This window comes from Ochlerotatus camptorhynchus, unplaced genomic scaffold (genome assembly GCF_037179485.1).
Source record: "Ochlerotatus camptorhynchus isolate MF236.1 unplaced genomic scaffold, CSIRO-AGI_Acam_v1.1 ptg000012l, whole genome shotgun sequence".
NCBI classification, from domain to species: domain Eukaryota; kingdom Metazoa; phylum Arthropoda; class Insecta; order Diptera; family Culicidae; genus Ochlerotatus; species Ochlerotatus camptorhynchus.
In genome coordinates this window covers 3,055,065-3,081,753 of record NW_027040504.1, presented here as the reverse complement: position 1 = coordinate 3,081,753, position 26,689 = coordinate 3,055,065, and the positions used below count along the sequence as shown (strand labels likewise).

At 39.4% G+C, this 26,689-nt stretch overlaps 1 protein-coding gene across 2 annotated transcripts in view; it reads left to right on the top strand.

The window, feature by feature from the left end:
- The window catches only part of LOC135700728 (uncharacterized), a 310,244-nt gene that overhangs the window by 247,123 nt on the left and 36,432 nt on the right, over positions 1-26,689 (top strand). The window lies entirely within an intron of this gene.

Below are 26,689 nucleotides of genomic sequence, written 5' to 3'. Positions count from 1 at the left end.
TGCCGAAGACAGCAAACCTATAGCTTGCTAAATAACAAAGCTTGTAACGCTGCGCCATCTTTGCGACCGAAGTTTGAACTATTTTTATCCACCAAATTGTAGTCCTCTCTAAGCCTATAAGCCTTTAGCATTTTTTAATATGTTGGAAAATGAAAAATTTCCATCACAAAAATATCCTACCCACCACCACCAGCAGCACGGTTTTGCTTTATAGCTGTGCCTTTATCGACAAGGTGGCTCAAGATGATACACTTCTTACACCGGTGTCCTGGGCGTGCCCCCTAGCTCCACCTTTGCAGCGGAGGAAATTTTCCCAAAAACAAAACGAATGGGTTGCTTTCAGAGAAAAGCGCACCGAGAATGAGTTGGGGGTGGTAATTTAGGTTGTTTTTGTTTCACTCATGCTGAGAGTGGATTTCGATTTTCGGCCAGCTCCGCTAGCGCTGTATGCAGCAGCAGCAGCAGCAGCAGTAGCACACACTCTGTTGGAGTTCCATTAGAGAAAATGTCTGCAATCCCTTCGTCGGAACGATAACAGAATGAAGATCTCTCGTCATGTTTCTTCTTCATCTTCTTCTACTATTCCTTTCAGTTTTGTGATCCTTTTTCTCGTTATTAAAGCTAAATGTAATTTTTCATCTGCACGGGCGGCCACGAGCCTGAATTCCGACGAAATGAAGAAATATTTTCTGCAGCAGAGCCGAGTTCAAATTACTTCCAAATGATGTAGAAACTGGGATCCTTTTCCTCTCGGTTAAGCAATGCCGACTCACAATCTCGGAAAGCACATTGTGCATGATTTATTCGTCCTATCCGACTCGATTTGTATTCTCATCACGATAGACAATTTGATCGCTGCACAGGCAGAGTCCCGAGTAGAGGGAAATGGCCTAACCAGAACAAAAAAATATCAAATTTTACTATCAATATTTTATTATGTTATTGGTTAGTTGTACGCAATGGCAAGCTGATGAAAATAACTTATTCTGTTATCAAAGCATAATTTGTTATGATTTTGCAGAATAAGCTATTAATATGCCAAAATTTAAACAACATACCAAGAAGAGATATAATAAAGGGTGTATTCGATAAAATGGCAAACATATATTTACTCACCAAAATTAAACCGATTATCGGAATTTCTTGAAATTTTCAGGGAATGACAAACTACAAATGAATTATGATTTACACAATTTGGTTTATTCAATGTCGTCTCCCATCCCGAATGCCTGCACCTTTCTTTTCATTCCACCCACCAAATTTTCTACAACAGATTTTCCCAGTGTTTTTGTTGTTTTTACTCAAATTTTCTTCAACTCCAGCTCTGTTTTAATAGTTTTGGGATGTTTGCGAAGTTCCGTCTTTATTGTTGCCCAGCTAATTTGGTGGGTTCATATCTGTTGGCACAAAATTGAGTCCGTTGGCTCGATACCACTCCAACACGTTTCGAGCGTAGTAGCAGGATGCTAGATCAGACCAACACCGTTGATTGTTCCGGAAGTGATAAAGGGAGCGCTTTTTTCACCACATCCGCAAATCACCTACCAGATCAGGAACTTCTTTGCAAATTTCGATAATTTCTTCTTTCGAAGGAGGATGGAACATCAAACTTTGAGTTGATAACGAAATATTCTTACCCAGGAAAATAACGGAAGTCGGCCTTCACGTAAGTTTCGTTATCCATCACGATGCAACACGATTTGGTGCGGGTTTTCACAGTAATGTTTTACTTTTCATTGTGGTTTGGGGCTTTTTGCAGCTTGTAAACATGTAGCCCAGCACGCTTCATGGTTTTCTACACAAAACCGACTGATACCTTGGAATTTTTAGCGACATCTCGAATTGACATGTTTGAACATGTTGTACCACTTTCCTGGCTATTTTACTGTCCATTGGACCTCTTTAACGATCTTTCCCTTCCTTCCTTTGGGCATTGGTCCACAGTATGGAAAAAAGATTGACGGAAAACAAATCAAGGGAAAAAAATAGTCAAATTCGACGGCCGTGTGCCTCATGAAGGTACATAATATTTCTAAAATGTACTGATTAATTCTAAATATTGTTTGTTGAAAATATCTTTCCTTTCGATTCATTTTAATTTTTGGAATAAACATCATTGTTACTGTTACCCAGGCAATGATAAAAGGGAAATGGATTAGTATGTTTTAACACCCTGGCCTTCAGAACCTACTGGGCAAGCACTCTCTTCTGAACAGCAATAACACACTACGACACTCTCTAACACATTTCCACCAGCGATGATTACTAGAGACGCACAACGAATTATAGTCAATAACTTTGTTCTGAAAAAGTTTGGAAAGACAGCCAATTTGGTTGTCTCATCACATAAGAAGCAATGGTACGAATCAAGCTTAAAACACGATTTTCTCGGCTTGCTGAATTTCCCCATGGGACGGACATGCGAAGAGCGACAGTATAGTTCATATTACGCAATGACAGCAGCCATTTGGCCTGACATAACTGATAATATTGTTGTTAATTTTTTAAGCGGCTAGGTAACTGTAAAATTTCATTAATGAATTGAAAAATCAGTTCATCACAAACGTCTCGTGGAATGATATTTTTTCCCAAAACCTATGAAAAGAATCATATTTCAGTTAATCAGCAAAACATTGCATCACTTCCTACAGTGCATTTTAGCAATTCGTAACTTGTAGCAAATATCAAAATTTCAATCAACTCATACATGGTGAATGTAAGCATTCGTGTTAGCTATAAATGTTATGTACTTACTGGCTGTTTTGTATTTCCTAACATGAGAGGCATTTCTAAATACTAAAATAAAATAACTCAACTGTTGGGTAGTTCTGTTTTTTCGTGTACGGGTATACACCCTGGGGGTTATTCCAAGAGTCGAAGTGACTTTTATCACTAGTGAAGTGAGAAATGTCACGCCGCACAGTGGTTCAAACCTACCAAAAACGTGCGTTTTTTATTTTGGGTATGTAAACGTCATTTTGGAAGGGTAGTGTCTTCAGAGAAGTTGTTAGATACTTTGTAAGCTTTGTTTTGAAGAAAGTAAAGTTAGGATCTATCCACCTAGAAGGGCAATAGAAAATTCAAATTTTGTAAACATGCTCAAAAGTGGTTGGCATTTTGAGCAAAGTTGTAGATAATGCAAATACTAGCAACTTTGCTGAAAATGTCAATATCGTATACTCAATGTATGATGAGTTAACAGACGTTTTTATGAAAACTCCCTCAAAAATCATTTTTTTTTAGAAAAAAATGTTCAAAATTTTATTTTAGCAGTATGATTTGTTGTAGAAAAATGTAAATATCATCAAAACACGCATTTTACTTGAAGACATTAGGTTGTTATAATGAACATACCAAAAGTTATTCAATATTTTAACATAAAAATAGATCATTTTCTACGCAAAATATCTGGAGAACGGGCAAATACGGGCAAATACGGGCAAATACGGGCAAGCCAAACCATCTTCATTCAAAAAGTATGGCTTTGAACTACAAAATACAAGTGGTTTCATTAGGTTCTGATAGGTTCTACGCTTGGCATGTTAGAAATACATTTGCCATTCTACCAACAACATCCAACCTCTACAACACGTCATCTCTCATTCAAACAACACTGTATAGCTTTTTCGGCTTCACATCATGATCCTAGCAAGCCATGATAAAAACGTTTAGCTGGCGCATCAACACAACAACTACTTTCTAGATTTTCCTACTGGAGTAAAGAGATGCAGAGTCGTTGTCAACGCAAATGGTTTCACCAATACCAATATAAAGTCATAATATAAATTTCGTAGCCCACAATTAAAAACACGTCTAAAAATGACGTCCCTAAAGTTCGGCCAATAGTTATAAAGCGCAAATAGCGTTCAATCTTCTAAATTAGCAATTGTAGTGAAAATTGTAAAATTTATTTATTAGACTACCATGTTACAACAAGGTAAGACCTATCAAATTATGAAATAATCAGGTTTTTTGATGACCACCGCTGTTTGGATTTTCGTTAGTGCAATAGAACGGAATGATCATGGCGCATAAAAATCGAAAAATATGAAAATTTCACTAATCTTTTTCTTTAAAAAAGAGCAATAAATGTATTAAATTTTCCCAAAACTAGGCCATTGTTTTACGGATTACAATTTCACAGCAGATGTGGTATTATCTTTTCATTACTATTGGTATTATTGCTGAATAAATTAGATATTTGCTTAATAGGCAAATGCCTCTCAAAAATATGAATATTTACTTCCGCTACCGCTTACCGTTTCAACTTCCCCGCGCGTTTCAACTTGCCCCGGTGTACCTTGCTCCATTTGATATTTTAACCGTTGAAACGACCAAAACCAGAGCAACCTTAGTAATAAAATACATGAACATCACAATGTCAAATTTAGTTTTCGATTTGATCTCAACCACTGCTCGGGTATCCTGCATGTTTCTTTTCTTTTTTTTTATTCCATATCACCAATCTTCTCGCCCCGTTTGAAGATTAATGTTTCATGTTTGCTTAATCAAATATTCTAAATACATTGCTACGTGCAGCAGAAGACTTTGGACCTCCTTTAGCTCATCCAATAGAAACGCAGCTTTATAGCGAGACCAGGCTGGATGCGGTGGGTTGGATTCCCTATTAGGTCTAGGAATTTTTCGGGTTGGGAAATGTCTCAACTTCCCTGAACATAGAGAATCATTGAACTTGCCACACATGATACGAATGCAAAAATGGAAACGTTCCGAATGGGTCGTAAAACCCAAAGAAGAGCCAATGCCGAAGAGTTTTTCAGCACATAACATATGTGGAACTTCATGCAAATCAACTGATTAAAAGTTGACCCCTTTTTTGTATTGCCACGGTGGAATAACTGATGTACTTGGCTTTCGATCTGTCAAAATTAAATTTTCATGATATCGAGACTGAGCGTTCACAAGTACCAATTGTCGTGACCTTTCCGCAACATTTCACTCAGCCACGAAAAGTCTTCCGGTAAAACACTTCTGGGCGTATTCTTCCGTCAATGTCTCTTGAATCTCTCGTATGTCATCTCGGGTTTTTTAAGCTCTGCCAACAATAATGAACTGCGTGCACGTTCTTCCATTAGTTCCTTCTCCAAACCTTTCTTCTTTCTCCCCTTTGCTGGAATGTCGATTCCGGAAGTAGCTTGATTTTCTTGCATGTCTTATACACTACAGGGGTCTGCTCTAGGTCTTATTTTTTTTTCAAAAAACAAATGTTCCATTACCTTTGTAGGGGGATTAATCAATAAACTAAACTAATATCGAAGACAACAAATCAAGAAGACTGGAAACTTTGCCAGAATCCAAGCGACACATACAATGGCGCTGCGCTTGAGTGAAGGTGGAAGCAACGCATAGAAAAATGAGCAAATACACAAACCCTTCTTCTGAGGATGTAATCTTTGCTATCAAATTCGTTCGAAGCATTTACCTTTGAGCGGCAGATGACGCGAGTGTACCTGTCTCATAGCGTTCGTATGAGAAAATGGAAGAGTAGATTTTCATACCAATAAACATTCCTGAAGTTATCAAAACTTCAACAATAAACCATTTCAGCGAAAATAATGAAACGCATGTTTTGAAAAACCCTGGCACTACTGTACGGTACTGTGGCTCACTGTTCAATTCTCGGTACCGGAATGAAGGTGGTGAAATACGATTTAAATGGGAGCTTCTTTGCATCTCGCTGGTGTAAGGAAAGGCACTAGGTGTGCGGCTTATGACTGATAATTTGTTTCGTACGCTACACAAAGGAGTAAGTAAAGGAGGTAAACAATCATGGTTTTATAATGCAAAAAGGAGGAGATAGCAAGTTGAAGGCTACTTAATATTTTACGTGGGTGGTGTACTTAAGGGAGGGATCCGAGCTCTGCTGATGTTTCTTAAGTTGATTTGAACCCCCGGAAATTTCCTATATTTTTCGGCTGCTCTTCTATGTGCCTTGAAGGTTTATGAGCTGGTATGAAGTTTCTTATGGTTCCCAACCTTCCTAATGCATGAGGAAAAAGTTACACATTGTGCATTAGCGAGTCAAAAAAGGCTCAAACTGCAACTCGACCCCACAAATCCATTTTTGAATTGAATCTCGATCTAATGACAAGACGAAGGTTCCTAGAATGGCGCCCTTCTCAGGATTTCACCAAGTTGGCCATTTAGGCTACCTGGATCCGGTTGCGATTGTAAAATTTTACTCAGTATTGTGAAAAATTAGAAGTAGTAAATACATGCAATGGTTGTTTGAGAAGAAGATTTCATTCTTCAAATGTCTGTAAATTACCTACCTAATTAAGTTTTTAATATTTTTCAAACCCTGTGTAAACACCTTCCCTATACGACTCTAGTTTATTCATCTCCTCTGGCATGGACATATGGTGCCATTGTTGTAAATGTAATTTGTTGGTAAGTTGTGCCCAGAAAATATACCTGTTTGGGCAAATTGAAAGTAAAATCAAGTTGTTTCTGAGATATTAGATTTTTCTGATCATATTTGAATAGTATTCAAAACATTCATTACATGTGTACATATCCAAGTAAACAATGTCTTTACATGTTCATGTTTCGTAAACATAGACTAATTCTGGCAAAGCGACCCCATCATCTGAGGGAAAATTTGCTCTATCTAGATGGTACAGTAAGTTTGAATACACGCTTACTTCAGGTTACTCACCGGTTGAGTCGATCGTACTCAATTTAGTCTGATGTAGGTTGTCAATATCTGAGTAAACGAGGAATGTCAAACTGAGTAAAAGCCACTCAGTCAGCCAATTCCGGGACTTGCCAGCCGTGTCGGAGCAAACGCTCTAAGAAACGGCGAAATTATTGAATAACACTGGCCAAAATGTATTAAGGTTAATAGGAATTGCATGTGGAGACGGTTCTCAGTCGTCGTCAGCTCCAGTTAATGAATCTGGAGCAGGTAATTTCCATTTTTTTTTATCAAAACAAATAAAAAAAACAAATTTCCCGGCTGAAAATATCACAGAGTGGATTTGATGCACTCTGCGCGAGAACATCGTTTACTGAAAAGTAAGTAAAAGTGCGCCCACCCATTGAGTAGCCATACTTCCCACTGAAATGAGCATGTTTGGCTCAATTTAGAGTTGTTGCGAGTTACCGCGTAAGCGTGTTGTAATTAATCATGTTTTGTTGTTTTTGACATCATTGTAAGGGAATGGTAGGAAACCATTTGGAAATGCATGAAAATTTTCAGGTTTTATTAATTATCGTCTTTATGAGCAGTTTTAGATGCACAAAAATTGCACGAGTGCATTACTATGGTGATAAGGTAAACACTCGTTTATTTGTTTCCTTCTGCGAAATGCAAAAATTCCATACTCCATACTGCAAAAATGATTTTCGTACCACTGAAGGGGCGACATCTCTCGGATCTTCAGTATAGCTACTACTCAAATCATATAATTAATTCGTTGTAATTTCAATCGACGTTTAAATGCATTGCTTTACTTTGGCTTGTATGCCTTTTTCACATGTTGCACGACAACTCACCTAGTGAACTCAAATCTGTTTACACAACCACTGAGAATAACTCCAACTGAGAGTCACCTCTACTCAGTTCTATGCGAAATGTCTAAAAACTGCAGGTACTCAGCGCTGAGTTCCTGCAGTTTTTAGAAATTTCTCCAAACCTCTGAGTAGAAGTAGCTCTCACTTTGAGTTAACCTTTTTAGCCGTGTAAATTTATTACCCAAATTTGGGTTAACGAGTCTTAGCGTGTTGACAGTTTACTTCCTGCAGGGTGGCCAGATTATTTTTTTCATTATGGTAGCTTCTCAAAACTTTTATCGGTAGTTATCGGTAGGCCGTCTTAAGAAGGCTTCCCGAAACTTAATACCTTTATGAGCGGGGGAAGGATGAAAACAAATCACCTGCAATTTTGGACTTTCGAACCGAGCCATCAGTCCTTAAACCTTACACATTGGATAGTCTTATCTAGAGTCGGTGTATAAAAAGTCACGCCAAGAGTGAAGCCAAGTCTACCTATTGAACTGTCAAAACCGGCTACCTATTGTGCAAAGTAAACAAACATTATGATACTATGAAAGGTTCAGGAAAGTTATTGCAATAAAATATGAAAATTTCGAAGAAATGATCATAAATACGAAGTGAGCATTAAATTGTCATGGGATACGTTTGGAAATCAAATATTTATTTATTTATTTATTTTGTTTTTCTTCATCGGGCTTAACGTGTCTAAAGGCTGATGGGGAAAAGCCTAGAAAAGGCGTAAAAACCCAATATCTTTTCGAAATAAATGAATCACAATAATACAATACAATTACAACGAACATTAATCAAGTCTATAGCATAAAAAAAAGTTATCCTCCTATGGCATAGAGTTGTCCGTGAACCAGGTAGAAGTCCTCGTCATGCAGTTGAACCGGAAACAAAAAATAAACAGGTAGCACAATCTTTCACGAGTACATTGAATGGACAGCTACTCACCTTCTCAGGAGTCTGCGTTGAATACGGTGACGAAAGGTTTCCACTGCACAGTTAAAGTCGAAAAACTCGTAAAACTCGTTGAAACGCCCAGACATGAACCGTATTGGGTCATGCAAGCTGTATTTCGCAGCACGAGGTCCAAGATGCAGGAAACTCCTCGACCGAAGAACTCGTTCGGGTGCGTAGATTTCGAATTCAGCTAAGATTCCTGGAGAGTCGAAATCACCAATAAGTATTTTCGCTGCGAACACGGCGTGACAAATCGTCCGCCTATGTTCTAGTGTTTCAAGACCCAGGAGTTGACAACGATCTTCGTACGGCGGAAGGTTCGCAGGGTCATTCCATGGAAGGTGACGAAAGGCATACCGAACAAATTTCCTTTGAACAGATTCAATCCTCGCTATCCAAACTGCTTGATACGGACACCATACTACCCAGCTGAATTCCAAGATCGATCGCACTAGAGAGCAGTATAGAGCTTTTAGACAGGCAGGATCGCGAAACTCGTCAGCGATCTTGAAAATGAACCCGAGTAAGCTTTCGCAACGATGCCCGAGTAATGAAGCTTGAAGGTTAAGGCGCAGTCCAGCGTGATTCCTAGGTCACGAACATTGTCCACACGTTGCAGAAGTTGGTGATTTATCGTATAGTTGAATGCCACTGGTTTCAGCTTGCGATGAAATGAGATAATAGGGGAAATGACGGCTTCGGCATGACAGACTATTTTCGGCAACCCAAATTGAAACGGTAATTTCACTGGAATTTCTTAAGAAAACACTACGCTGAATGCATTAAAACTATTCATTCGGCTTTCAGCTTCAATTTGATTACATGTTTACGACAGAGAAAAAGCAATCTTGCAGGGTTTTCTTGAAATGAAACACACGCACTACAAAATGCTGCTGATTTCGAGTTGCCGATGAAAACACAGCTGTTTAACACGCAACTCAAACAGAAAGGTTGCCGAATAAAAATTACAACATTGTAAAAGCGTTTCAAATCAGTTTTTGATAATTCTTTCGACTGAAATAGTTAGAGAACCTGGCAGCAAAAGATTGTAAATAAACCAATACTGCATATGTGTGCGTTCCTTAGAGGAAATGGCTATAGAAAGACGGTCGCTGCTTAGGTTGCCGAGAATACGAAAATTCCCCTATTACATTTTTGTACATTCAACGTGAGATAGTTTCGTGAGCACCACTCTTCGAAAGTATCGATTAGGTGCTAAAGCCGTAAGCAATCGGCGAAACTACGAACAATCACATAGATCTTCACATCATCCGCGTAGATCGTTCGGCAAACAGTTGGGAGGATCAGTTCGGCCTCATTCACAAAAATCGAGAATATCAATGGTCCCAAGTTGCTACCTTGAGGAACACCGGAGCTGTTTGTAAAATAGTCCGATTACTCTGATCTGATTCTAACACAAAGTTCCCGATTGGTCAGATAGGACTTGAACCAACGAGTTAAACCCGAGGATACACCGAGTTTTTCAAGTTTAGCTAGCAGTATGGAGTGGTCAACCCGGTTGAATGCAGCATTGAGATCTGTATATACAACGTCCACCTGCGCTCCAGCTTCCATACTCCGAAGACATAAAGAAATGAACGGAGCTAGATTTGTTGAAACTGATCTCTTGGGATAAAAACCGTGTTGGTCAGGAGAAATGTAATTTCTGCAGCTAGAGAATAATGCGTCGTTGATGATGATTTCGAAAACTTTACAGCAGGCAATGTGTAATTTTCGACGTTTCTCTTGTCTCCTTTCTTGTAGATCGGGAACATGAATGACGATTTCCAACGCGTAGGGAGCTCCCCCTGCTGTAATGAAATATTGAACAGCTTCGAAAGCGGTGTTGTAAGCTCTGAACAGCATCGCTTCAGGATGCTTGAGTAATGATCAGTAATGAGAATTTCTACTATTTTTTGTTAAGATAATTTGACAAAATCTTTGATATAATCACGACTGCTCAGGGATCCAAAAAAGGGAGCATCTCCGCTCATAAACTCCAGATCGCGTCTAGCCAAAATATCCCGAGCTGGAACATTAGGTTGTCTACCTCGAGCCCGAAGGGAATCGTACAGCTCAGATCTGACTCCACGATGCTCAGCACAAGACCAAATAATGTGATCGTCGTCGATCTTAAAGATAAAGCACTTGGAAGCTCTCGGATTTTAATGAGAAAATACGAGGAGTGCTTTACCGGCCTCATGGAACGAACAGCCGCGACAGAGCTGAGACTATCCGTAAAAATAAAAAGGGATCTGGTGCAAGTGAGGCGATAGTTTCTAGCGTGTAATGTATTGCCGCCAGTTCAGCAACATATGCGGAACAAGGAGCTTGAAGCATTCGGGAGGCGCTATGAAATTCGTTATAAATACCAAATCCAGCGGACGCCTCTATTACTGATCCATCTGTGAAGAACGAACTTGCGGAATCAGCTTGGCCAAACTTTGCAGTGTATAATGACGGAACAATCATGGAACGATGATGTTCTGGGATTCCACGAATCTCTTGCGTCATAGATAAATCGAAACTGACTGAATTTCCGAAGTCGGAGAAGCATACACGATGAGGATTATGCTTTGAAAGGCTGACATCCTGTGTTATGTACCCGTAGTACAATGACATACAACGAGTTTGAGGGTTTAGCTCAAGAAGCTTCTCAAAGTTTTCGATTACCAGTGGGTTCATAACTTCACAACGGGTGAGGAGCCTGTGGGACAATTCCGAAAACCGATCAGAGAGTGGCCCGCCAACATTTCAAGACTCATCGTATGAGTCGAGTGCATGCATCCTAACACGATACGAATACAACGATACTGGATCCGTTTCAGTTTGATGATGTGTGTCTTTTCAGAAACATATTGGAATTCGGGAAGTAGTCCATATTGTTAATTTATAATATTTGACTAAATGCTCCGCAAATCGTCATTGAAAAACCCCTGTACGTAGGAACAACCAACAATTTAATTCCAAATTTAAACAAAATATTGCCAATAATTTTTCACAACAACAATCTGAGTCTACTGTTGTATCACAATGCGAAAACGGGACATTTCATCCTACGCACCGTTGCATTTGCATCATTATTGAAGTACATGTAATCACCACCCAACACGGCCTGGCCTGTGACTACGCCTCGCTGTCAATCGCAGCCCCCAGCAGCTGTGGTAGTGGTGGTGACAAGCTTTCCATCCGCACTCAGATCCTTGTGGCCTTATTTGGATTATCTTTTGAACACACTCATTTGCTTTACATTTACCCTCTATTGTTATACCACTGAATGTCGCCGTATGCTTTGTCAACATTTCATCATTTTTGCTTTGTTATCCCGGATGCAAATGGCCTTTTCCATACACGATGCATGTAGGTTGATTTGTGTATTCTGATATAATGAAAATGCCAGTATTCTGTTGTCTTTTCACCGTGAAGCAAAATAATGCACAATCACAAACAAAGCCTGCACCCACAAATGCACAGTGGGCCAGGAATTAAATCTGGTAGGAAAAAAATTATAACGCTTTGGGATTGCATCCAACTGAGTTGACGTCTTGAATAAAGTTTCTTGGATTAATTAAGACTACAATTTGGTGAAAAAAATAGTTCAATTTTTGGCCGCCAAGATGGCGCAGCGATACAAACTTTTTTTATTTCGCCAGATAGAGGTTTGCTGTCTTGGGCCAAATTTTATGAAAAATTGCTGAAGATATTAAAGATGTACTTTAGAATAATGCAAAAATTGAAATTTTCGCTCCACAGTGCTCGAACGGTTTCAAATCAGGTCCTAATTAGCCTCTCAAAATTTAAACTCATTTGGTAAGAAACTGGCTTGGCACAAACTATTCGAAGTTTATATGGAAATTCCTGTGGGAAAACCAAACTTTTTGATCTTTGTCTTCTACCCATATTGCTTTTTCGAAAAGTTCTATAACTATTCTTATGGGAATTTTTCTAAGCTACAACTTTGCCAAATATCGTTTTTCAGCCAAATGTCAAATTAAATAGTTATTAATTGTTTAAGAGATTGATAATCTTATGGCATGATCAAGCAGCTGTTCTGTTAGCAACACTGTATTCTGCAGTGTGACATAGTAGCCATGATATTTGTGCTCTATTCTTCGCACCAGAAACACCAATGTTGCCTGCTGAACAGTTGAATGAGCATAATTATAAGACATCAGTGACCTGAATCATTAATAACTTTTGTTCCTTACATTTGATTGAAAAGTAGGCTTCAACAAAGTTGTAGCTGGGAAAATTTTCTACAATCACTGTTATCATTTTAGAAAGCATAGTGATGTGGTAAATTGTTAGATACATATGAACAAAAACATAAGTTTTCCCATAGTAATTCCCATATAAACTTGAAATGGTTTGTGCGAAGTAAGTTTCTTACTAAAGTAGTTCAAATTTTGGGAGGCTAAGCAGGAACCAATTTGGAACCGTTTAAGCACTGTGGAGCGAAAATTTCAAATTTTGCATCAGTCTAATGTACTTGTTAAAACACCTGAGATATACGAAGTTTTATAAAATTTTCCAGAAAATCACGTTTTTAGAATTCTATTTTCAAAAGAATAGTTTTATCATTTTCCTCGATTGGTACTGGTCAATCCAGTCTTTTTTTAGATCGTGCTATTATTTTTAGAGCACTGAAAAATAAACATCACACAAAAATTGAAAAATATCATGATTTTCTGAATGAATTAAAAAAAAAATGCGCAAGTCAACGCAAAATGTCATCAATTATTCAAAATTTACATAAAACAGACTGTAATTCCCCAAAATATCACAGAGGTATGTATATTACGATATATTTGAGATATCTGGATTTGGATCAAACAATACATTTTATTTAAGATAATAATATATAATTTAAGATCCGACCAATATCGATGGACAGGCTTGATGGTTTGTCCGAAACAGTTTTAGACATATTGATTCCCCGGAATCCAAAATCGAACAACTTTTCTAAGCCACCCCCCATCAGTTGTCAGTCACTTCCAGTATCATCACTCGAATGAGTAATATTGAAAGCAAGCCTCGATAAGATTTCCTTCTGTGAAAACTTTTAAGCCCCATCGAGATAGCTTTCAACAGCTCTAGACGGATGCAGAGAAACTTTTTCCTCCTGTTCCGGGATGTCGCATCATCAGTCCGGAAAGGACTTTTCCCATTAAGATTGGCATCCATTCTCGGCGGTTCGTTGGACGACGCCGACTTGTTTGTTTGATAGCACTTGTGGGATTGCGACCGAAGTTAAAAGGAAAGCAAGTACTCACCGGATGATTGTTCGAAGCTGCCGGCTCTCACTCGATCCGCTTTCAAGATTCGGTCTTGCTGAAATGGGGGTAGCATCTGTTTCCCAACTGCAGCGAACGGGGAAAAGGGACGCCGCAGGCAAAAAGCGTTTTGTAATAAAAATTCGCACAAAAAGACCGAACGGGGGCTTCTTCATTGTTAACTGGATGCCAAAATATGTGATGAATTGTGGGAGTGTGACTCGCTTTGCATGATGCTTTTCACTCAACCAAAGGACCGTGCTCCCGCGCGCTGTGCTTACGACAATAGGATATGGCTACTTCGTTTGGCTCGGTTGCGGAATCTGGGAAGTCGGGTTGAAGAACAATTCGGACATGAGCGTGCATGCGCGGAGAGGGGCGGGATATCCAGCAGTATGAGAGAGTCAACGTGCTCTAGTTGACTCTCTCATACAGCCCGCAATTCTCACTACTCTCCGCGTGTGCACGCTCCTCTATTACACGCTCAGATCTGAATACACCTTAAAGCAGCTACATCTAGAGAGGGTTGCTTTTGGGGAGGGATTTTTTTATTCACGTACACTGGAGTCGCTTTTTACGCGGGTGATACGTCCCGCGTAAAAAAAAACCGCGTAAAAAAAAACCGCGTAAATTCCGGAATCCGCGTAAAAAAAAACCGCGTAAATTCCGAAATCCGCGTAAAAAAAAACCGAGTAAAAAAAAACCGTGTAAGAAAAAAACGCGTAAAAAGCGATATACCGCGTAAATTCTGAAATCCGCGTAACAAAAAACCAAAATCCGCGTAAAAAAAAACCGCGTAAATTCCGGAATCCGCGTAAAAAAAAACCGCGTAAATTCCGAAATCCGCGTAAAAAAAACCGCGTAAAAAAAAACCGTGTAAAAAAAAACCGTGTAAAAAGCGACTCCAGTGTAGTTGAAAAAAGGGACAGTATCAGTGTCCTTCCTTTTTACAGTGCCTTCGTTACGACCGCGAGGCTTTTTGAAATTCTCTCCGAACAACAATAGAGATCACTGAAATGAAGGTGAACTCAGCCTACGATTTGCAGTACTAATCACATTTATCATGGATTGATTTGACAAATCAATATTTGCCGCAGGAATTTCGCAGAAGGCACTCTGATGTGGTTACAAAGCGTATGATAATGGCGGTGGTGAATGCGAGTCCCATTCCGTTCGTGAATTAATTTTGTGAGCTTTGCTTTGAAGCAGAAATTTCTCGAATTTCCTGGCCACGCAAAAAAAAATTAAATGTCGTATGAAATGTAACAAGAGGTATTGAGAATATTGTCGATTTTTTTTTCTAAGCCTACCATTACTACTACCATTGCCAGTGACAAACTGATCAGAATGTACGAGGTTAGGGGTCATCCATAAAGTACGTCACGCATTTAAAGGGGAGAGGAAGTTCAAAAAAATGTGACAATTGTGACATTTGGGGAGGGGTGCTAAGCACAATCATGACATAACATTTCCCTAAGTTATAAAAAATATATAACGGAAATTTGGATTTCTCTAACGAAACCGGATAAAACAATATTGCTCACTCAGGAACACAAACATTTTTCATCATATTTTAAATCACAACTTGAAATTTTACTAGGGCAAATGATGGCTTCGGCATCCGGCAACCAATATTTAAAAGTTAATTTCGCAGTATCCCGAGCAGCAGAAAATAACTTAATAATACCAAACTCAGGTATGAAAACAGCATAGCTCGCAACCTAAGTATGGTATTGATGAGCCTGGTAAAAAACCGAAAATAATATCCCAAAAATATTCTACAAATAACGAATTAATGCATAATTTAGTTCTTATAATAACTGACGGATAACAAGCGCTTTTTCAGATGCCAGAATACCATAATTTGTTATTTAAACGGTCTTCTAATACCATTTCAATATATCTTTTAGGTGTTATTGTCTAAAAACTGAAAGTTCATGTTTTGTTATTTTAGTATTTATAAGCTTTTTTTAAATATTTCGATACCTGAATAAGATTAGAATAAGGTTAATACCACAAGCAAAACAAAATAAGATATCATACCACATTAAGATATTCATATGTTATCGGTTAGTTAAAGGGTGATACGGTCAAAATTTGGTCAAGGGAAAACGCGTGTAAATCGGTGAAATCGTTTATTTAAAAAATCAAATTAAATTTCTTTTTCCAGTTCAATTAGTATAAAATTCAGGAAAAATATTCAGTTAGGCTTCCGCTTTTCCAAATCCGAATTGCCGGGCCTTACGCTTGATCCCTGCCATCAGATTTTGTACAGCCACCTTGTCCACCTTCTTCGCCGCAGAAAGCCAGTTTGCCTTGAACTGCTGCTCGCCCTTAGCAGTTTTTTTGGTCTTCTTTAGGTTCCACTTGACAATAGCCCAGTATTTCTCAATTGGGCGGAGCTCTGGCGTGTTGGGAGGGTTCTTGTCCTTGGGAACCACCTGCACGTTGTTGGCGGCGTACCACTCCATGGCCTTTTTACCGTAATGGCAAGATGCCAAATCCGGCCAAAACAGTACGGAACAACCGTGTTTCTTCAGGAAAGGCAGCAGACGTTTATTCAAACACTCTTTCACGTAAATTTCTTGGTTGACAGTCCCGGAAGCTATGAAAATGCTGCTTTTCAAGCCACAGGTACAGATGGCTTGCCAAACCAGATATTTCTTTGCGAACTTTGACAGTTTCATGTGCTTGAAAACATCTGCTACCTTTCCCCTTCCTTTTGCCGTATAAAACTCCTGTCCCGGAAGCTGCTTGTAGTCGGCTTTGACGTAGGTTTCGTCGTCCATTACCACGCAGTCAAACTTCGTCAGCATCGTCGTGTACAGCCTCCGGGATCGCGCTTTGGCCGTCGTATTTTGTTTATCATCGCGATTTGGAGTCACTACCTTCTTGTAAGTCGATAGTCCGGCTCGTTTTTTGGCTCGATGCACGGTTTTAGACGATACACCCAGCATATTTGCGGCATCTCGGAGAGAGAGGTTAGGGTTTCGCTTGAAACTACCGGCAACTCTCTTTGTCGTCTCAGCGGCTTCCGGTTTTCGATTTCCCCCCGATCCAGACTTCCTGGCTGTCGACAAACGTTCCCCAAACACTTTAATTACATTTGTAACGGTTGATTTGGCAACTTTTAGCGATTTTGCCAACTTTGCGTGCGAGTAGCTCGGATTTTCGCGATGCGCGAGCAAAATTTTGATACGCTGCTCTTCTTGCTTGGACGGCATTTTGACAACTGAAGAGTGAATTCCAAAATCAAAATAGGAGCAACATTCTACACACACACACCTTCAAAATGAGGGGTGTTCAGGTTTTTTAAATGCAATATTGAAAGAAATACGTCAAGTTGATATTGACCAAATTTTGACCGTATCACCCTTTATTGGTTCTCGCTCGGGATGTTATCACCAAAACACTTCACTACACATATTTAAACGATGCATTACCCGTGCAGAGAATGAAAAGAAAATGAAACCTAAATTTGATATTTTGATATAAGCGTTCGTGATAACATAGTTTACCTACCGTGTGGTCGAGTTAACAGTAATCATAACAAAAATTAGATCTAAATGGTGTATGGAAGATAAAAAGTTAAAAAATCATGTTTTCTTGATAACAAATCTATGTATGCGTTTTGATATAAGTAATTTCGTTGATAGTAAACAAAATAAGTAATCAATATCTAATCTAATCTAATCTAACACCAACACAGTTGAGTGTTCACTCGGCTGTCGACAAAAGCAGGCCACTCTCGATGTGTGCTGCGCGATCGTCTGTTTTCTCGGCAGCAACCATTGTGTGGTCCTCCTCATTGTTCTTCATCAGCAGTTCTTTCGGTCGATGTGACGTCGACTTTGGAAAGCAACCGTTTCGTGATGACTGTGCGAGTGTTGACCACGTTTTGCGTCCGTTGCTGCAATGGAAGCGCTCTGACCATCGTTGGCGTAACTGTCATACAATGAAACCACTGGAAACGGCTCCAATTCTGATGGAGGAGGCTTTTTGGATAGCGGAAGATAAAGTGTTTATTGTGTTGTACCTTTTGACTATAGTTTTAAGATGTATTGTATAGTGACCAAGAATCCTCGGCTCTGTAAAGTTAATTCGGTTGAGCCTTATCAAATAAATTAATAAACAAACAAACACCAACACAACCAGTTCTTGAAAGCATCCTGGAAAATGATGGATATAGCTCCATAATTTTTCTTGTCTATTTGATATATGTTTCACATCGAAGATGTGTCACACATATCAAAACGGCCAGGCCTACTGTGCAGCATTTAAGGGTCAAGATGATTCAGAAAACATCGGGCTTGTTTAAAACGAAGATTTTAACACGATGCTTCAGAATCCAATGAATGGAAGAAACGTGGACATCTCGTACCGTACGTTCCGATTTTGGTAATTATATGATTGGTTGATCGTTGGAAGCATCAAAGCTAGAAAGGTTAAGTGATGCTCCATTTTCCTCTGACGGTTGGAACATGAGCACTAACTCTTGTCCTAGCCTTTTTATAGCTAATGGCTATAGCGCCATTACTCGCTTTCTGAAAAGAGAAGAGGGAAAGGAATAGGAGAAGGGCAAAGGGAAAAGGATTATGTAAACTCTATGAACGTAAGCAATATTTTTTATTTGAAATATACAATATAGAAATGCATAACGGCGGTGGCCACTACCCGAGTCTTGTCCCTATTATCAAGTTATAAAAAGTAACAAGGGCCAAAAAGTGATCCTTTGATTACTGGAAAATCCTGATTCCGTAGTTTGAAGTTGTCACAACTAGGGTTCGGTGGTAGATCTTATACCAGTAACGCACCACAAAAAGGTGATCCCCCAACGTTACTGGTTTGAAAAGATAAAAATTTACAAAATGGAACGAACTTACCAAGTTTAGCAAATTGAACCAAAAGGTAGCTTGACATGTGTTGATGTAAAAGTTCAAATTGTAGACGAAGCTTGACGAAGATGGACTAGTCCGGTTTATGTATTTGAGCGAAATGTCTTCCCTCGATTTGAGAGAAAAAAAATGTTCGGATGTATGTAGTCGATTTTTGATGCACACTTAGATATTACTAATTTTACACGTGACGGAATCCATCTTGGACATAAAAAATTAGACGTAAACAAGCATGTCATGTAATACTACGTACCCCGAGACTGAAGACTTCGTTGCTCGACGAAAAGATCGTTAGATTGAGCTATATTTCGCGTCTGTTATGACTCAAATTTATGGCAAAATTGAGGCTCGTATATGTTGCTCTCAGAACACCTAAATTAACATTCATTTGTCTAAGTGTATGTGCATTGGCAAGCCTTTTCATGCACACTTAGAAAATTGATGTAAATTTAGATGCTCTGAGACTGACATATACAAGCGTCAAATTTGACATAAAATTGAGTCATAACAGACGCGAAATTCAATTCAATCAAACGTAGTTTTCGTCGAGTATCGAACTTTTCAGTCTCGGAGTCCTTAATTTTACATGACATTTGTGTTACCTTCTCATACTTTATGTCAAAGATTGATTCCGTCACGTGTAAAATTAGTTATTTCTAAGTGTGTGGCCAATTGTCAGATTCAGCGCTGCGACTCAACGCTGAGACGAATGATGGAACTAATGATGGGACGAATGATGGGATGAATGATGGGACGCCTCATGGAGGTTCTACTTGTCTTCGGAACAGCTTCTTAGCGGGAAATAACAGGGAGGTAGAACTAGATACAATGAGATGCAGCTCTCGCAGGACTTCTTTTGTCTTAATGAACTTGCTGACAATCTAGAAATAGTCTCCTGGGCCTGGTTGTGACCAGATCAGCAACCGATTATTGATAAAAAAAAAACATCCACAAAAAAACGTCACGTTCGATCACATTCACTGTCTACTCCTTCTCAAACCGTAGGCACAACCCACAATCATGGATTCACGGAAACAAAGTAAAAACTGACAAAAAACGATAAAAAAGATCGATCTCACCAAGTCTACAACAAGCCGCTGTGCCACTTTTCAGCATAGCAATCCCAATTGTAGATGGTCCACTTCTTGACAGGAACCAAAATATACCATTTCCGGTTCATCTGTCTGAAATTCCCCGAGTAAAGCTCTCCTTTGATAGGTTCAGCGATCCGCCACACAATATCATAATATCGGGAAGTCATGAGTTCGTTTGAGGTTCCACCTTGGTTTCAAAGCCACTTGTAAAAATACACGCTGTCCGGGGCTCAGCAGCAGCCATTGCAATACAATCCTTAAGAAGACGAACCACTAAAGAAATGTGGAACCAGCCAATTTGAGTATCACTGCTCAGACTTCATGGTTCAGATTTACACTGTACAAACTTCAGATCTCTATTTGCTTGACTTATAGTTGTAGAGCCAAAGTCTAGAATATCCTCAACAAAAAAATTACTCGAGCAGCACAAATAAACGTGACGTTCGTTCACAAGCACAGCATGCTATTCTAAACAAAATAAGTAATCAATATGTTATTAAATCTATAGTAGGAAAAAAAACTAAATTAGTTATTATTTTGATATCATGATGTAAAATTTAGAAATCTGAATTTTTTGAAATCTATTGGTTGATATAAAGATTCAAATTCAAAGAATGGTATCAATAAGTTTTCATTTATTAAAAAAAAACAAAGCTTATTTCAATCAGTTCTATCGATATCTATCTTATGTCAGTTAGTAAATTAAATTCGGAGGTAGATTAATATCAACAAATGTTTTTTTTTTCCTTGATGCTGAGCACCAATGCTACCGACGCCAGGAAGGCAGCTCCCACACCTGGACCCTACCTATCGACCCATCAACTCATGAACCGGGGACCCAACGGCTTTACTTCCCTTCCGAAGAAAGGCGTGATCAGAGATATTATGCCTCAGAACATCCCGACGGCACTGACTGGGATTGAACCCAGGCCTGCTGGGGTGAGAGGCAATCACGCTTACCACTACACCACCGGCGCCACTAATCAATAAATGTTGTAAAATATAACTGTAAAAATCACAATTCAAGCTGAACATTGCATTAGGTCCTAAGTAACAATGACAGATTCTCTTCGTCGACTTTCTCTTTGTATCTCCACGGCCATGTAAAGACATTCTCAGATATTTTCAGCAAACAGATCGATAAAAGAAGGTTTTATCTAGCATCTAATATGACAAACACAACAAGAAACGGTTATATGCTCACGTTATTAACAAAAGAGAAAGTTGACGAAGAGAATCGAAATTAAACAAATAGTGCATCAAAATATGTTATCAATATGATTTCAAAAACATAATTTGATATCATTTTGATATTTTTATCATTTTTCTGACTTTGCTCTGGTAGTATTTCAGTTTCAATCTGATTAAATTTGTACGGCTTAGCAATCCAGTTATGTCTGGTTTCGAGTTGCCAATAATAGAACAGCTGGTTAACACGCAGTTCAAAGAGGCTGCCGACAATAGTCACACTCACCTGAGATGTTTTGAGCGTTAAAGTCAAAGTTCATCACGCCTGCCGGACCGTCACTCCAGAGCTATATGTTTCTTGGATAGCCCATCGTCCTGGAATGCATTGGGTATGTTCTTCTTCAAAGTGCACTGCCTTCGTTGTACAAAATACAAGTAGGTCTTCGAAAATGGCTTCCAACGTCGTTGGTCAGATCCTAAAGTAGCAGTAAAATTACGTTTATTTCTGTTGATTATAATTGTACATTGATTTAACATTAGAATTGATTAGCCTACCTGGCTCTTTATCTTTGTTTCATTAGATATTCTAAATTAATATTTGACTTTTTCAACTTGTTAACAGAATACTCCTTGGGGGAGGTGTTATGTTTTAATTGAAAAATTTGATAACCTACCTAACTACGAATATGACTTAACCTAACGTCACAGACCAGCCTTCTTAGCGCACTCACACTATCATAGCATGCTGCCTATCTTAACTGTAGGTAGAAGATACCTTCTACCGCTAGGTGCGCTAGTGTTTGCAAATGACAAGTGGGGCCACTTTCTGATCCGAAGCTTCACTTCTGTTCTGTGCTAACGTGCTAGATCACGTGTGATTTGTTGATCTGATCTCAGACAGGTGTCTCTGAACCTTTCCAGGATGAATACTCTCCGTTCTTCTAATGTCTAAATTCCTACCAGGAGGTGGATCTTAGAATTTCAAGTCCGCAGTGGATTGTTTAGGATCATTCTAAGGATCTTGTTCTGGATCCTTTGCAGTTTAAGGTGATGGCATTTGGAACAACTCTCCCAGATTGGCATACCATACTCAATAATAGGTAGGATTAGTTGTCTACAGACAAGAAGCATATTTTTCAGGGATAAGGCGGATACAGTGATCTTATCAAGATGTTGCACTTGGTGCTAGTTTTGTCAATATGCTTCCTGAAAAGAAGCTTGCTGTCTAGTGTTAGTCCGAGGTACACAACCTCTTTGGTACCACTATGTTGATCTTATTATTCTCCGACGGAACAAGTCTGGGAGATTTGGAATGAGGAAAGATGATGACCTGCATCTTCACCACGTTTATACGGATCTTCCAGCTATTGAAATAATCAGACAGCATATCAAGTCCTCTCTGCAGTTTGGTGGTCAGAGCTCCGATGAACCTACCCTTATAGATGATAGATGTGTCATATGCGAACAGGGACAACGATCCACCATCAGGGAGTGATGTTGAAGGTATCGCTACGATCTTCATAAGGAAGATTGAAATACCGTATAGCTGCAATTTGTAGACCAGGCCAGCGTATCAGGCATTGTCGAACGCTTTTTCAACGTCCAACAATGTCATGGCAGATGTTTTAGATTCTTGTTCCGTCTGAGAATGTTTGACATTCGAGTCAACTGGATAACAGTCGAGTGACCTTTACGGAAGCCAAACTGTTCCTCGAGTAACAAGTTATTTTCATCGGCAAATGCCAGGAGTCTGTGGTAGACTGCCCTTCCGAACAGCTTAGATAACCCCGAGAGAAGGTTGATGGGTCGGTAACTTGAAGGAGAGGATGGATCTTTCCCAGGCTTCCGGATGGGGATGACTTTAGCTGACTTCCAGCACGATGGGAAGTAGCCAAGTCTAAGTTGGTTGAAGAATTCTGAACTCAAGTGTTTGAGTTCCAGATTCAGAATTTGGTCGAAACCTGAGGCCTTCATGTTTTTAGATAATTTGATATCGGCCAACAGTTCGTCAGCCGTAATATCGGATTCCACTGGAAAATTGTTGGGAATTTGATGGAGGTTGGCTGCATTTTCAGCAACCGCAGTATCATATGGACTTGCCATGTTCAGTTCGAGATTATGAGAGCTGACGAAGTGCTGACCTATAGCATCAACCTTCTCTTCAGAGGTTATCAGATGGGTGACTTGGCTCATTTTTAAGGATTTTTGTTAGTTTCAAAAAGGGCTTCCTGAGCAGTATATCTAGACCAACAATTGATATAGGTGGAACAACCAAACGCAATATAACACCGGTATCTGAAAGAATATACTTCCTTCATCGAATGGCATTGTTAGTTTGCGTAGGTGTGTTTTGATTCTCTAGAAATAAGCGTTTAAAGTTGTTGCTTATGTTTGGTTGTTACGCTTATTTCAATTGTTGGTCTAGTAATTTTCGTCCGCCTGCATAGCTGAATACACTCACATCTTGACATTCTTTACAATTCGAGAGAGAATGGCTGCGTGCTTTCTATGTTTTATCATGGCTTAGTGCCTACCGAATGGGGTATTAAAATTTAATCTAGATTAATCGCGTTTTATCCACGACTTAGCGCCATAAGAGCGCCTATTTAAAATTTGCATTCATAAGTTTCTTAATGAATTTGGAGATGTCTTCATAGGAATGCATGAGCATTCATAGGGTGGGTGAATTAAAACCAAACATTTTGTACCTGCTGGGTGCGTGCATCCAATTTTTCCTAGAACATTTGAAAGCGGATTTTTTTCAAACGTTTGTTTTTCCACATTTAAAGGAGAAGATTGCATCTAGATCATTACTCATGATGTATGTAATCAGCTCAATTTTGCTCATATAAGCGCATAATAATTTGGATAAGTGGCCAACAATTAATTTATATATTTTGGAGCGCAGCTTTTATTTGAGAAACGATATTTCTACGCCCAGTGTATATTTATAAAAAAAAAAAACAAAATTAATATTAATAATCAGTTTTTGAAGCTGGTTACTCATAGAGTAACCATGAGTAATCAGCATGACAAATCTGATCGGAGAACAAAGAAAAACAACTCTTGTGAGTAGATGATCTGGAATCAGGATCATTCACCGGATCCGGATCTGATTGACCATCTCCAATTTCAATACATTCGCTGCCCGAATGCCAAATTTGTTCCTTCCTGCCAACTAAAATAACACCACATTTTCGACGTGGTTGAAGTGCATCCTCTTTGATGTGACCATATTTTGACGTAGGACTACGTCTGTGATTTCTATATGGGGGTACACTTTGTGGAAACCGAAAATGGAACATGAAACAAAATTGTGAAAGATTTTAAACGTTAATAACTCAGCTACCCCTGGTCCAATTTCACAATTTGTATCACCAATCGATCAGCAATATTTCTACGCATCGATAGCAATGCTGTTGATTTTAAACAAAAAACTATTGAAACAGTGGAAAATGTCCAGCATTGTCCAAAAGCGTCGAATAAACTAATAAATCGACCAATTACGTACATGCTTATGCTGCTTTCCCAACACGAAACACGGAACATGTCGATGTAGCATTTAGACGAGGCTCGGTAGCTCAGTGGTTACCGTTTCTGCTTACTGCAGAAGGTCGGGGTTCAATTCCAGGCCCGCCTCCATCCTTGCAATTTTTCACTTTGCCTTAGCCTATCCCCACTAGATTTAAATAAAAACAAATTCAGCTTTAACCGATCGCATCACTTACCACATGAATCCTGATTTAAAAATAAACTACCTCACTAACACAACTATCCTTCCCGAGACAGCCGTGGACATGTTGAGGAATTCTCGGTCTCTAGTAACAACCACACTGTGCAAGTTGATTAGTTCTGATCATTTACGGAGGAGCAACTAAGAAGGTCGAATAACGTTAACTCGACGGCCAACATTCATTGATACCATTGTTGTTGTGGATGATAGAAGAGAATAGCAGAAATCAAGCAGAACATTGCATTAGGTCCTAAGTAACATTGACAGATTATCTTCATCGACTTTCTCTTTGTAACGCCACGGCCATGTAAAGACATTCCCAGGTATTTTCAGCACACCGATCGACAAAAGAAGCTTTTATCTAGCATATAATACGACAAACACAACAAGTGCTCAAGTTAGTAACGAAAGAAAAAGTCGACGAAGAGAATCGATCAATGTTACTTAGGACCTAATGCAATGTTCAGCTTGAAATAGTGCGAAATAGGTAAGTGAAGTCATGGTGATCACAAAAGAGATTGCCTTCCCCACTCTCTTGTGGAATCTTTTATTCGCTCTGAAAAGGTTTTTTTAGATTTCGACTGAGAAATTAAGAGCGTTCACCATACGACGTGCTGCTGAATGTCCTTTGGCATAATTGTGACACTCTTGACGTGGATGGCGCACAGATTGGTATCTTCGAACAGACCGACCAGATGGCCTTGCTGGATTCCTGCAACGGCCGAGCTCTGGAAGCGCAGATCGGTCTTGAAAGTCCTGGGCGATTTCAGGAGGAGCCTTTCCTTCGGTGGACTTACGAGCGGTCTGCTTGGTACGAACCATTGTGCTTAGTTCGCATCCATTTCTTGTCAACCGTACCCGAAGGCAGCTTAAACAGCATAAAAATTGCCTGGGCGTGGCAAGGGAGGCAAAGGACTCGGCGAAGGAGGAGCCAAGCGTCATCGCAAGGTGTTGCATGATAACTTACACGGTATTTCCAAAGACTGTCGTCAGGCTCGTCGTGATAATGCGTATCTCCGGTCTGATCTACGAGGAAACCCGAGGTGTGCTGAAGGTGTTGCTGGAAACCGTCATTCGTGACGTTGTTACCTACTCTGAAGACGCCAAGCGTACGCTCTGAAGCGCACCCTGTATGGTTTCGAAGGTTAAGCCTCGTTCATTTTCCCTATCTGAAACGGCCCTTTTCAGGGCCAATAACTAACTTCAAAAGAGATGGTTTAGGAGTTCTACTAAACTTGGCATGAATGAAATTCCTGGAACCTGCGGGGGATTTCAACGAAGACGTTTCAAAAGCTGAGAACATCGGACGTCCAATTTATGAAGAATTTTCTGCAACTCGATCTCGTATCAGACTGCCGACAAAGTTGCCGACTACATTGGGTGGCACATGCATCGATTTGGTGTTTGCAAGGAAAATACCGGAATTGCAAACCAAAAGGTTTATTACGTAGGTACTTTTCGTACCATCGCCCCTTGTTTACCTTGTTGTCTGCTGTAAGTTTCTAATTCTTGATCAACCGTATGCTTTATTTTATAGCCACCGACGACACAGTAGTGGCAGTAGGATGCTTCCCTTTTGAACTGGGTTTTCACAGTATCCTTTTACAACAACGTCAAATTTCAAATTTAAATTTTCAAAGAAAGAGTTAGTTTGGAATATTTTCTAACACAAGAATAATTACACATGAACTGAAAAAGAATCTTATTAGTATAAAACGGATGGACACTGACCAATTATTACACTTCGGAAGAAATTCACGGATGTCATAATAATATCGGGAATTTTAAATAACGTTCGTTCAAAATAGTTAACATATGTGAACGTAGTCCTACGTCAACTGTTCGTAGAATCCCATTGGGCTATCCCTTATAGTTTTCTTGTTTTATTTTTTGCTGTGTATTAGCGATTGTTTCAATGTAAACACTGTTGAACAACGCAGCTAATGCCTCGCCTAACTCGCCACCCATGTCAGACCGATATCTTTCATCCGTTCATCGGAACTACGAGTGGAACAAACACGC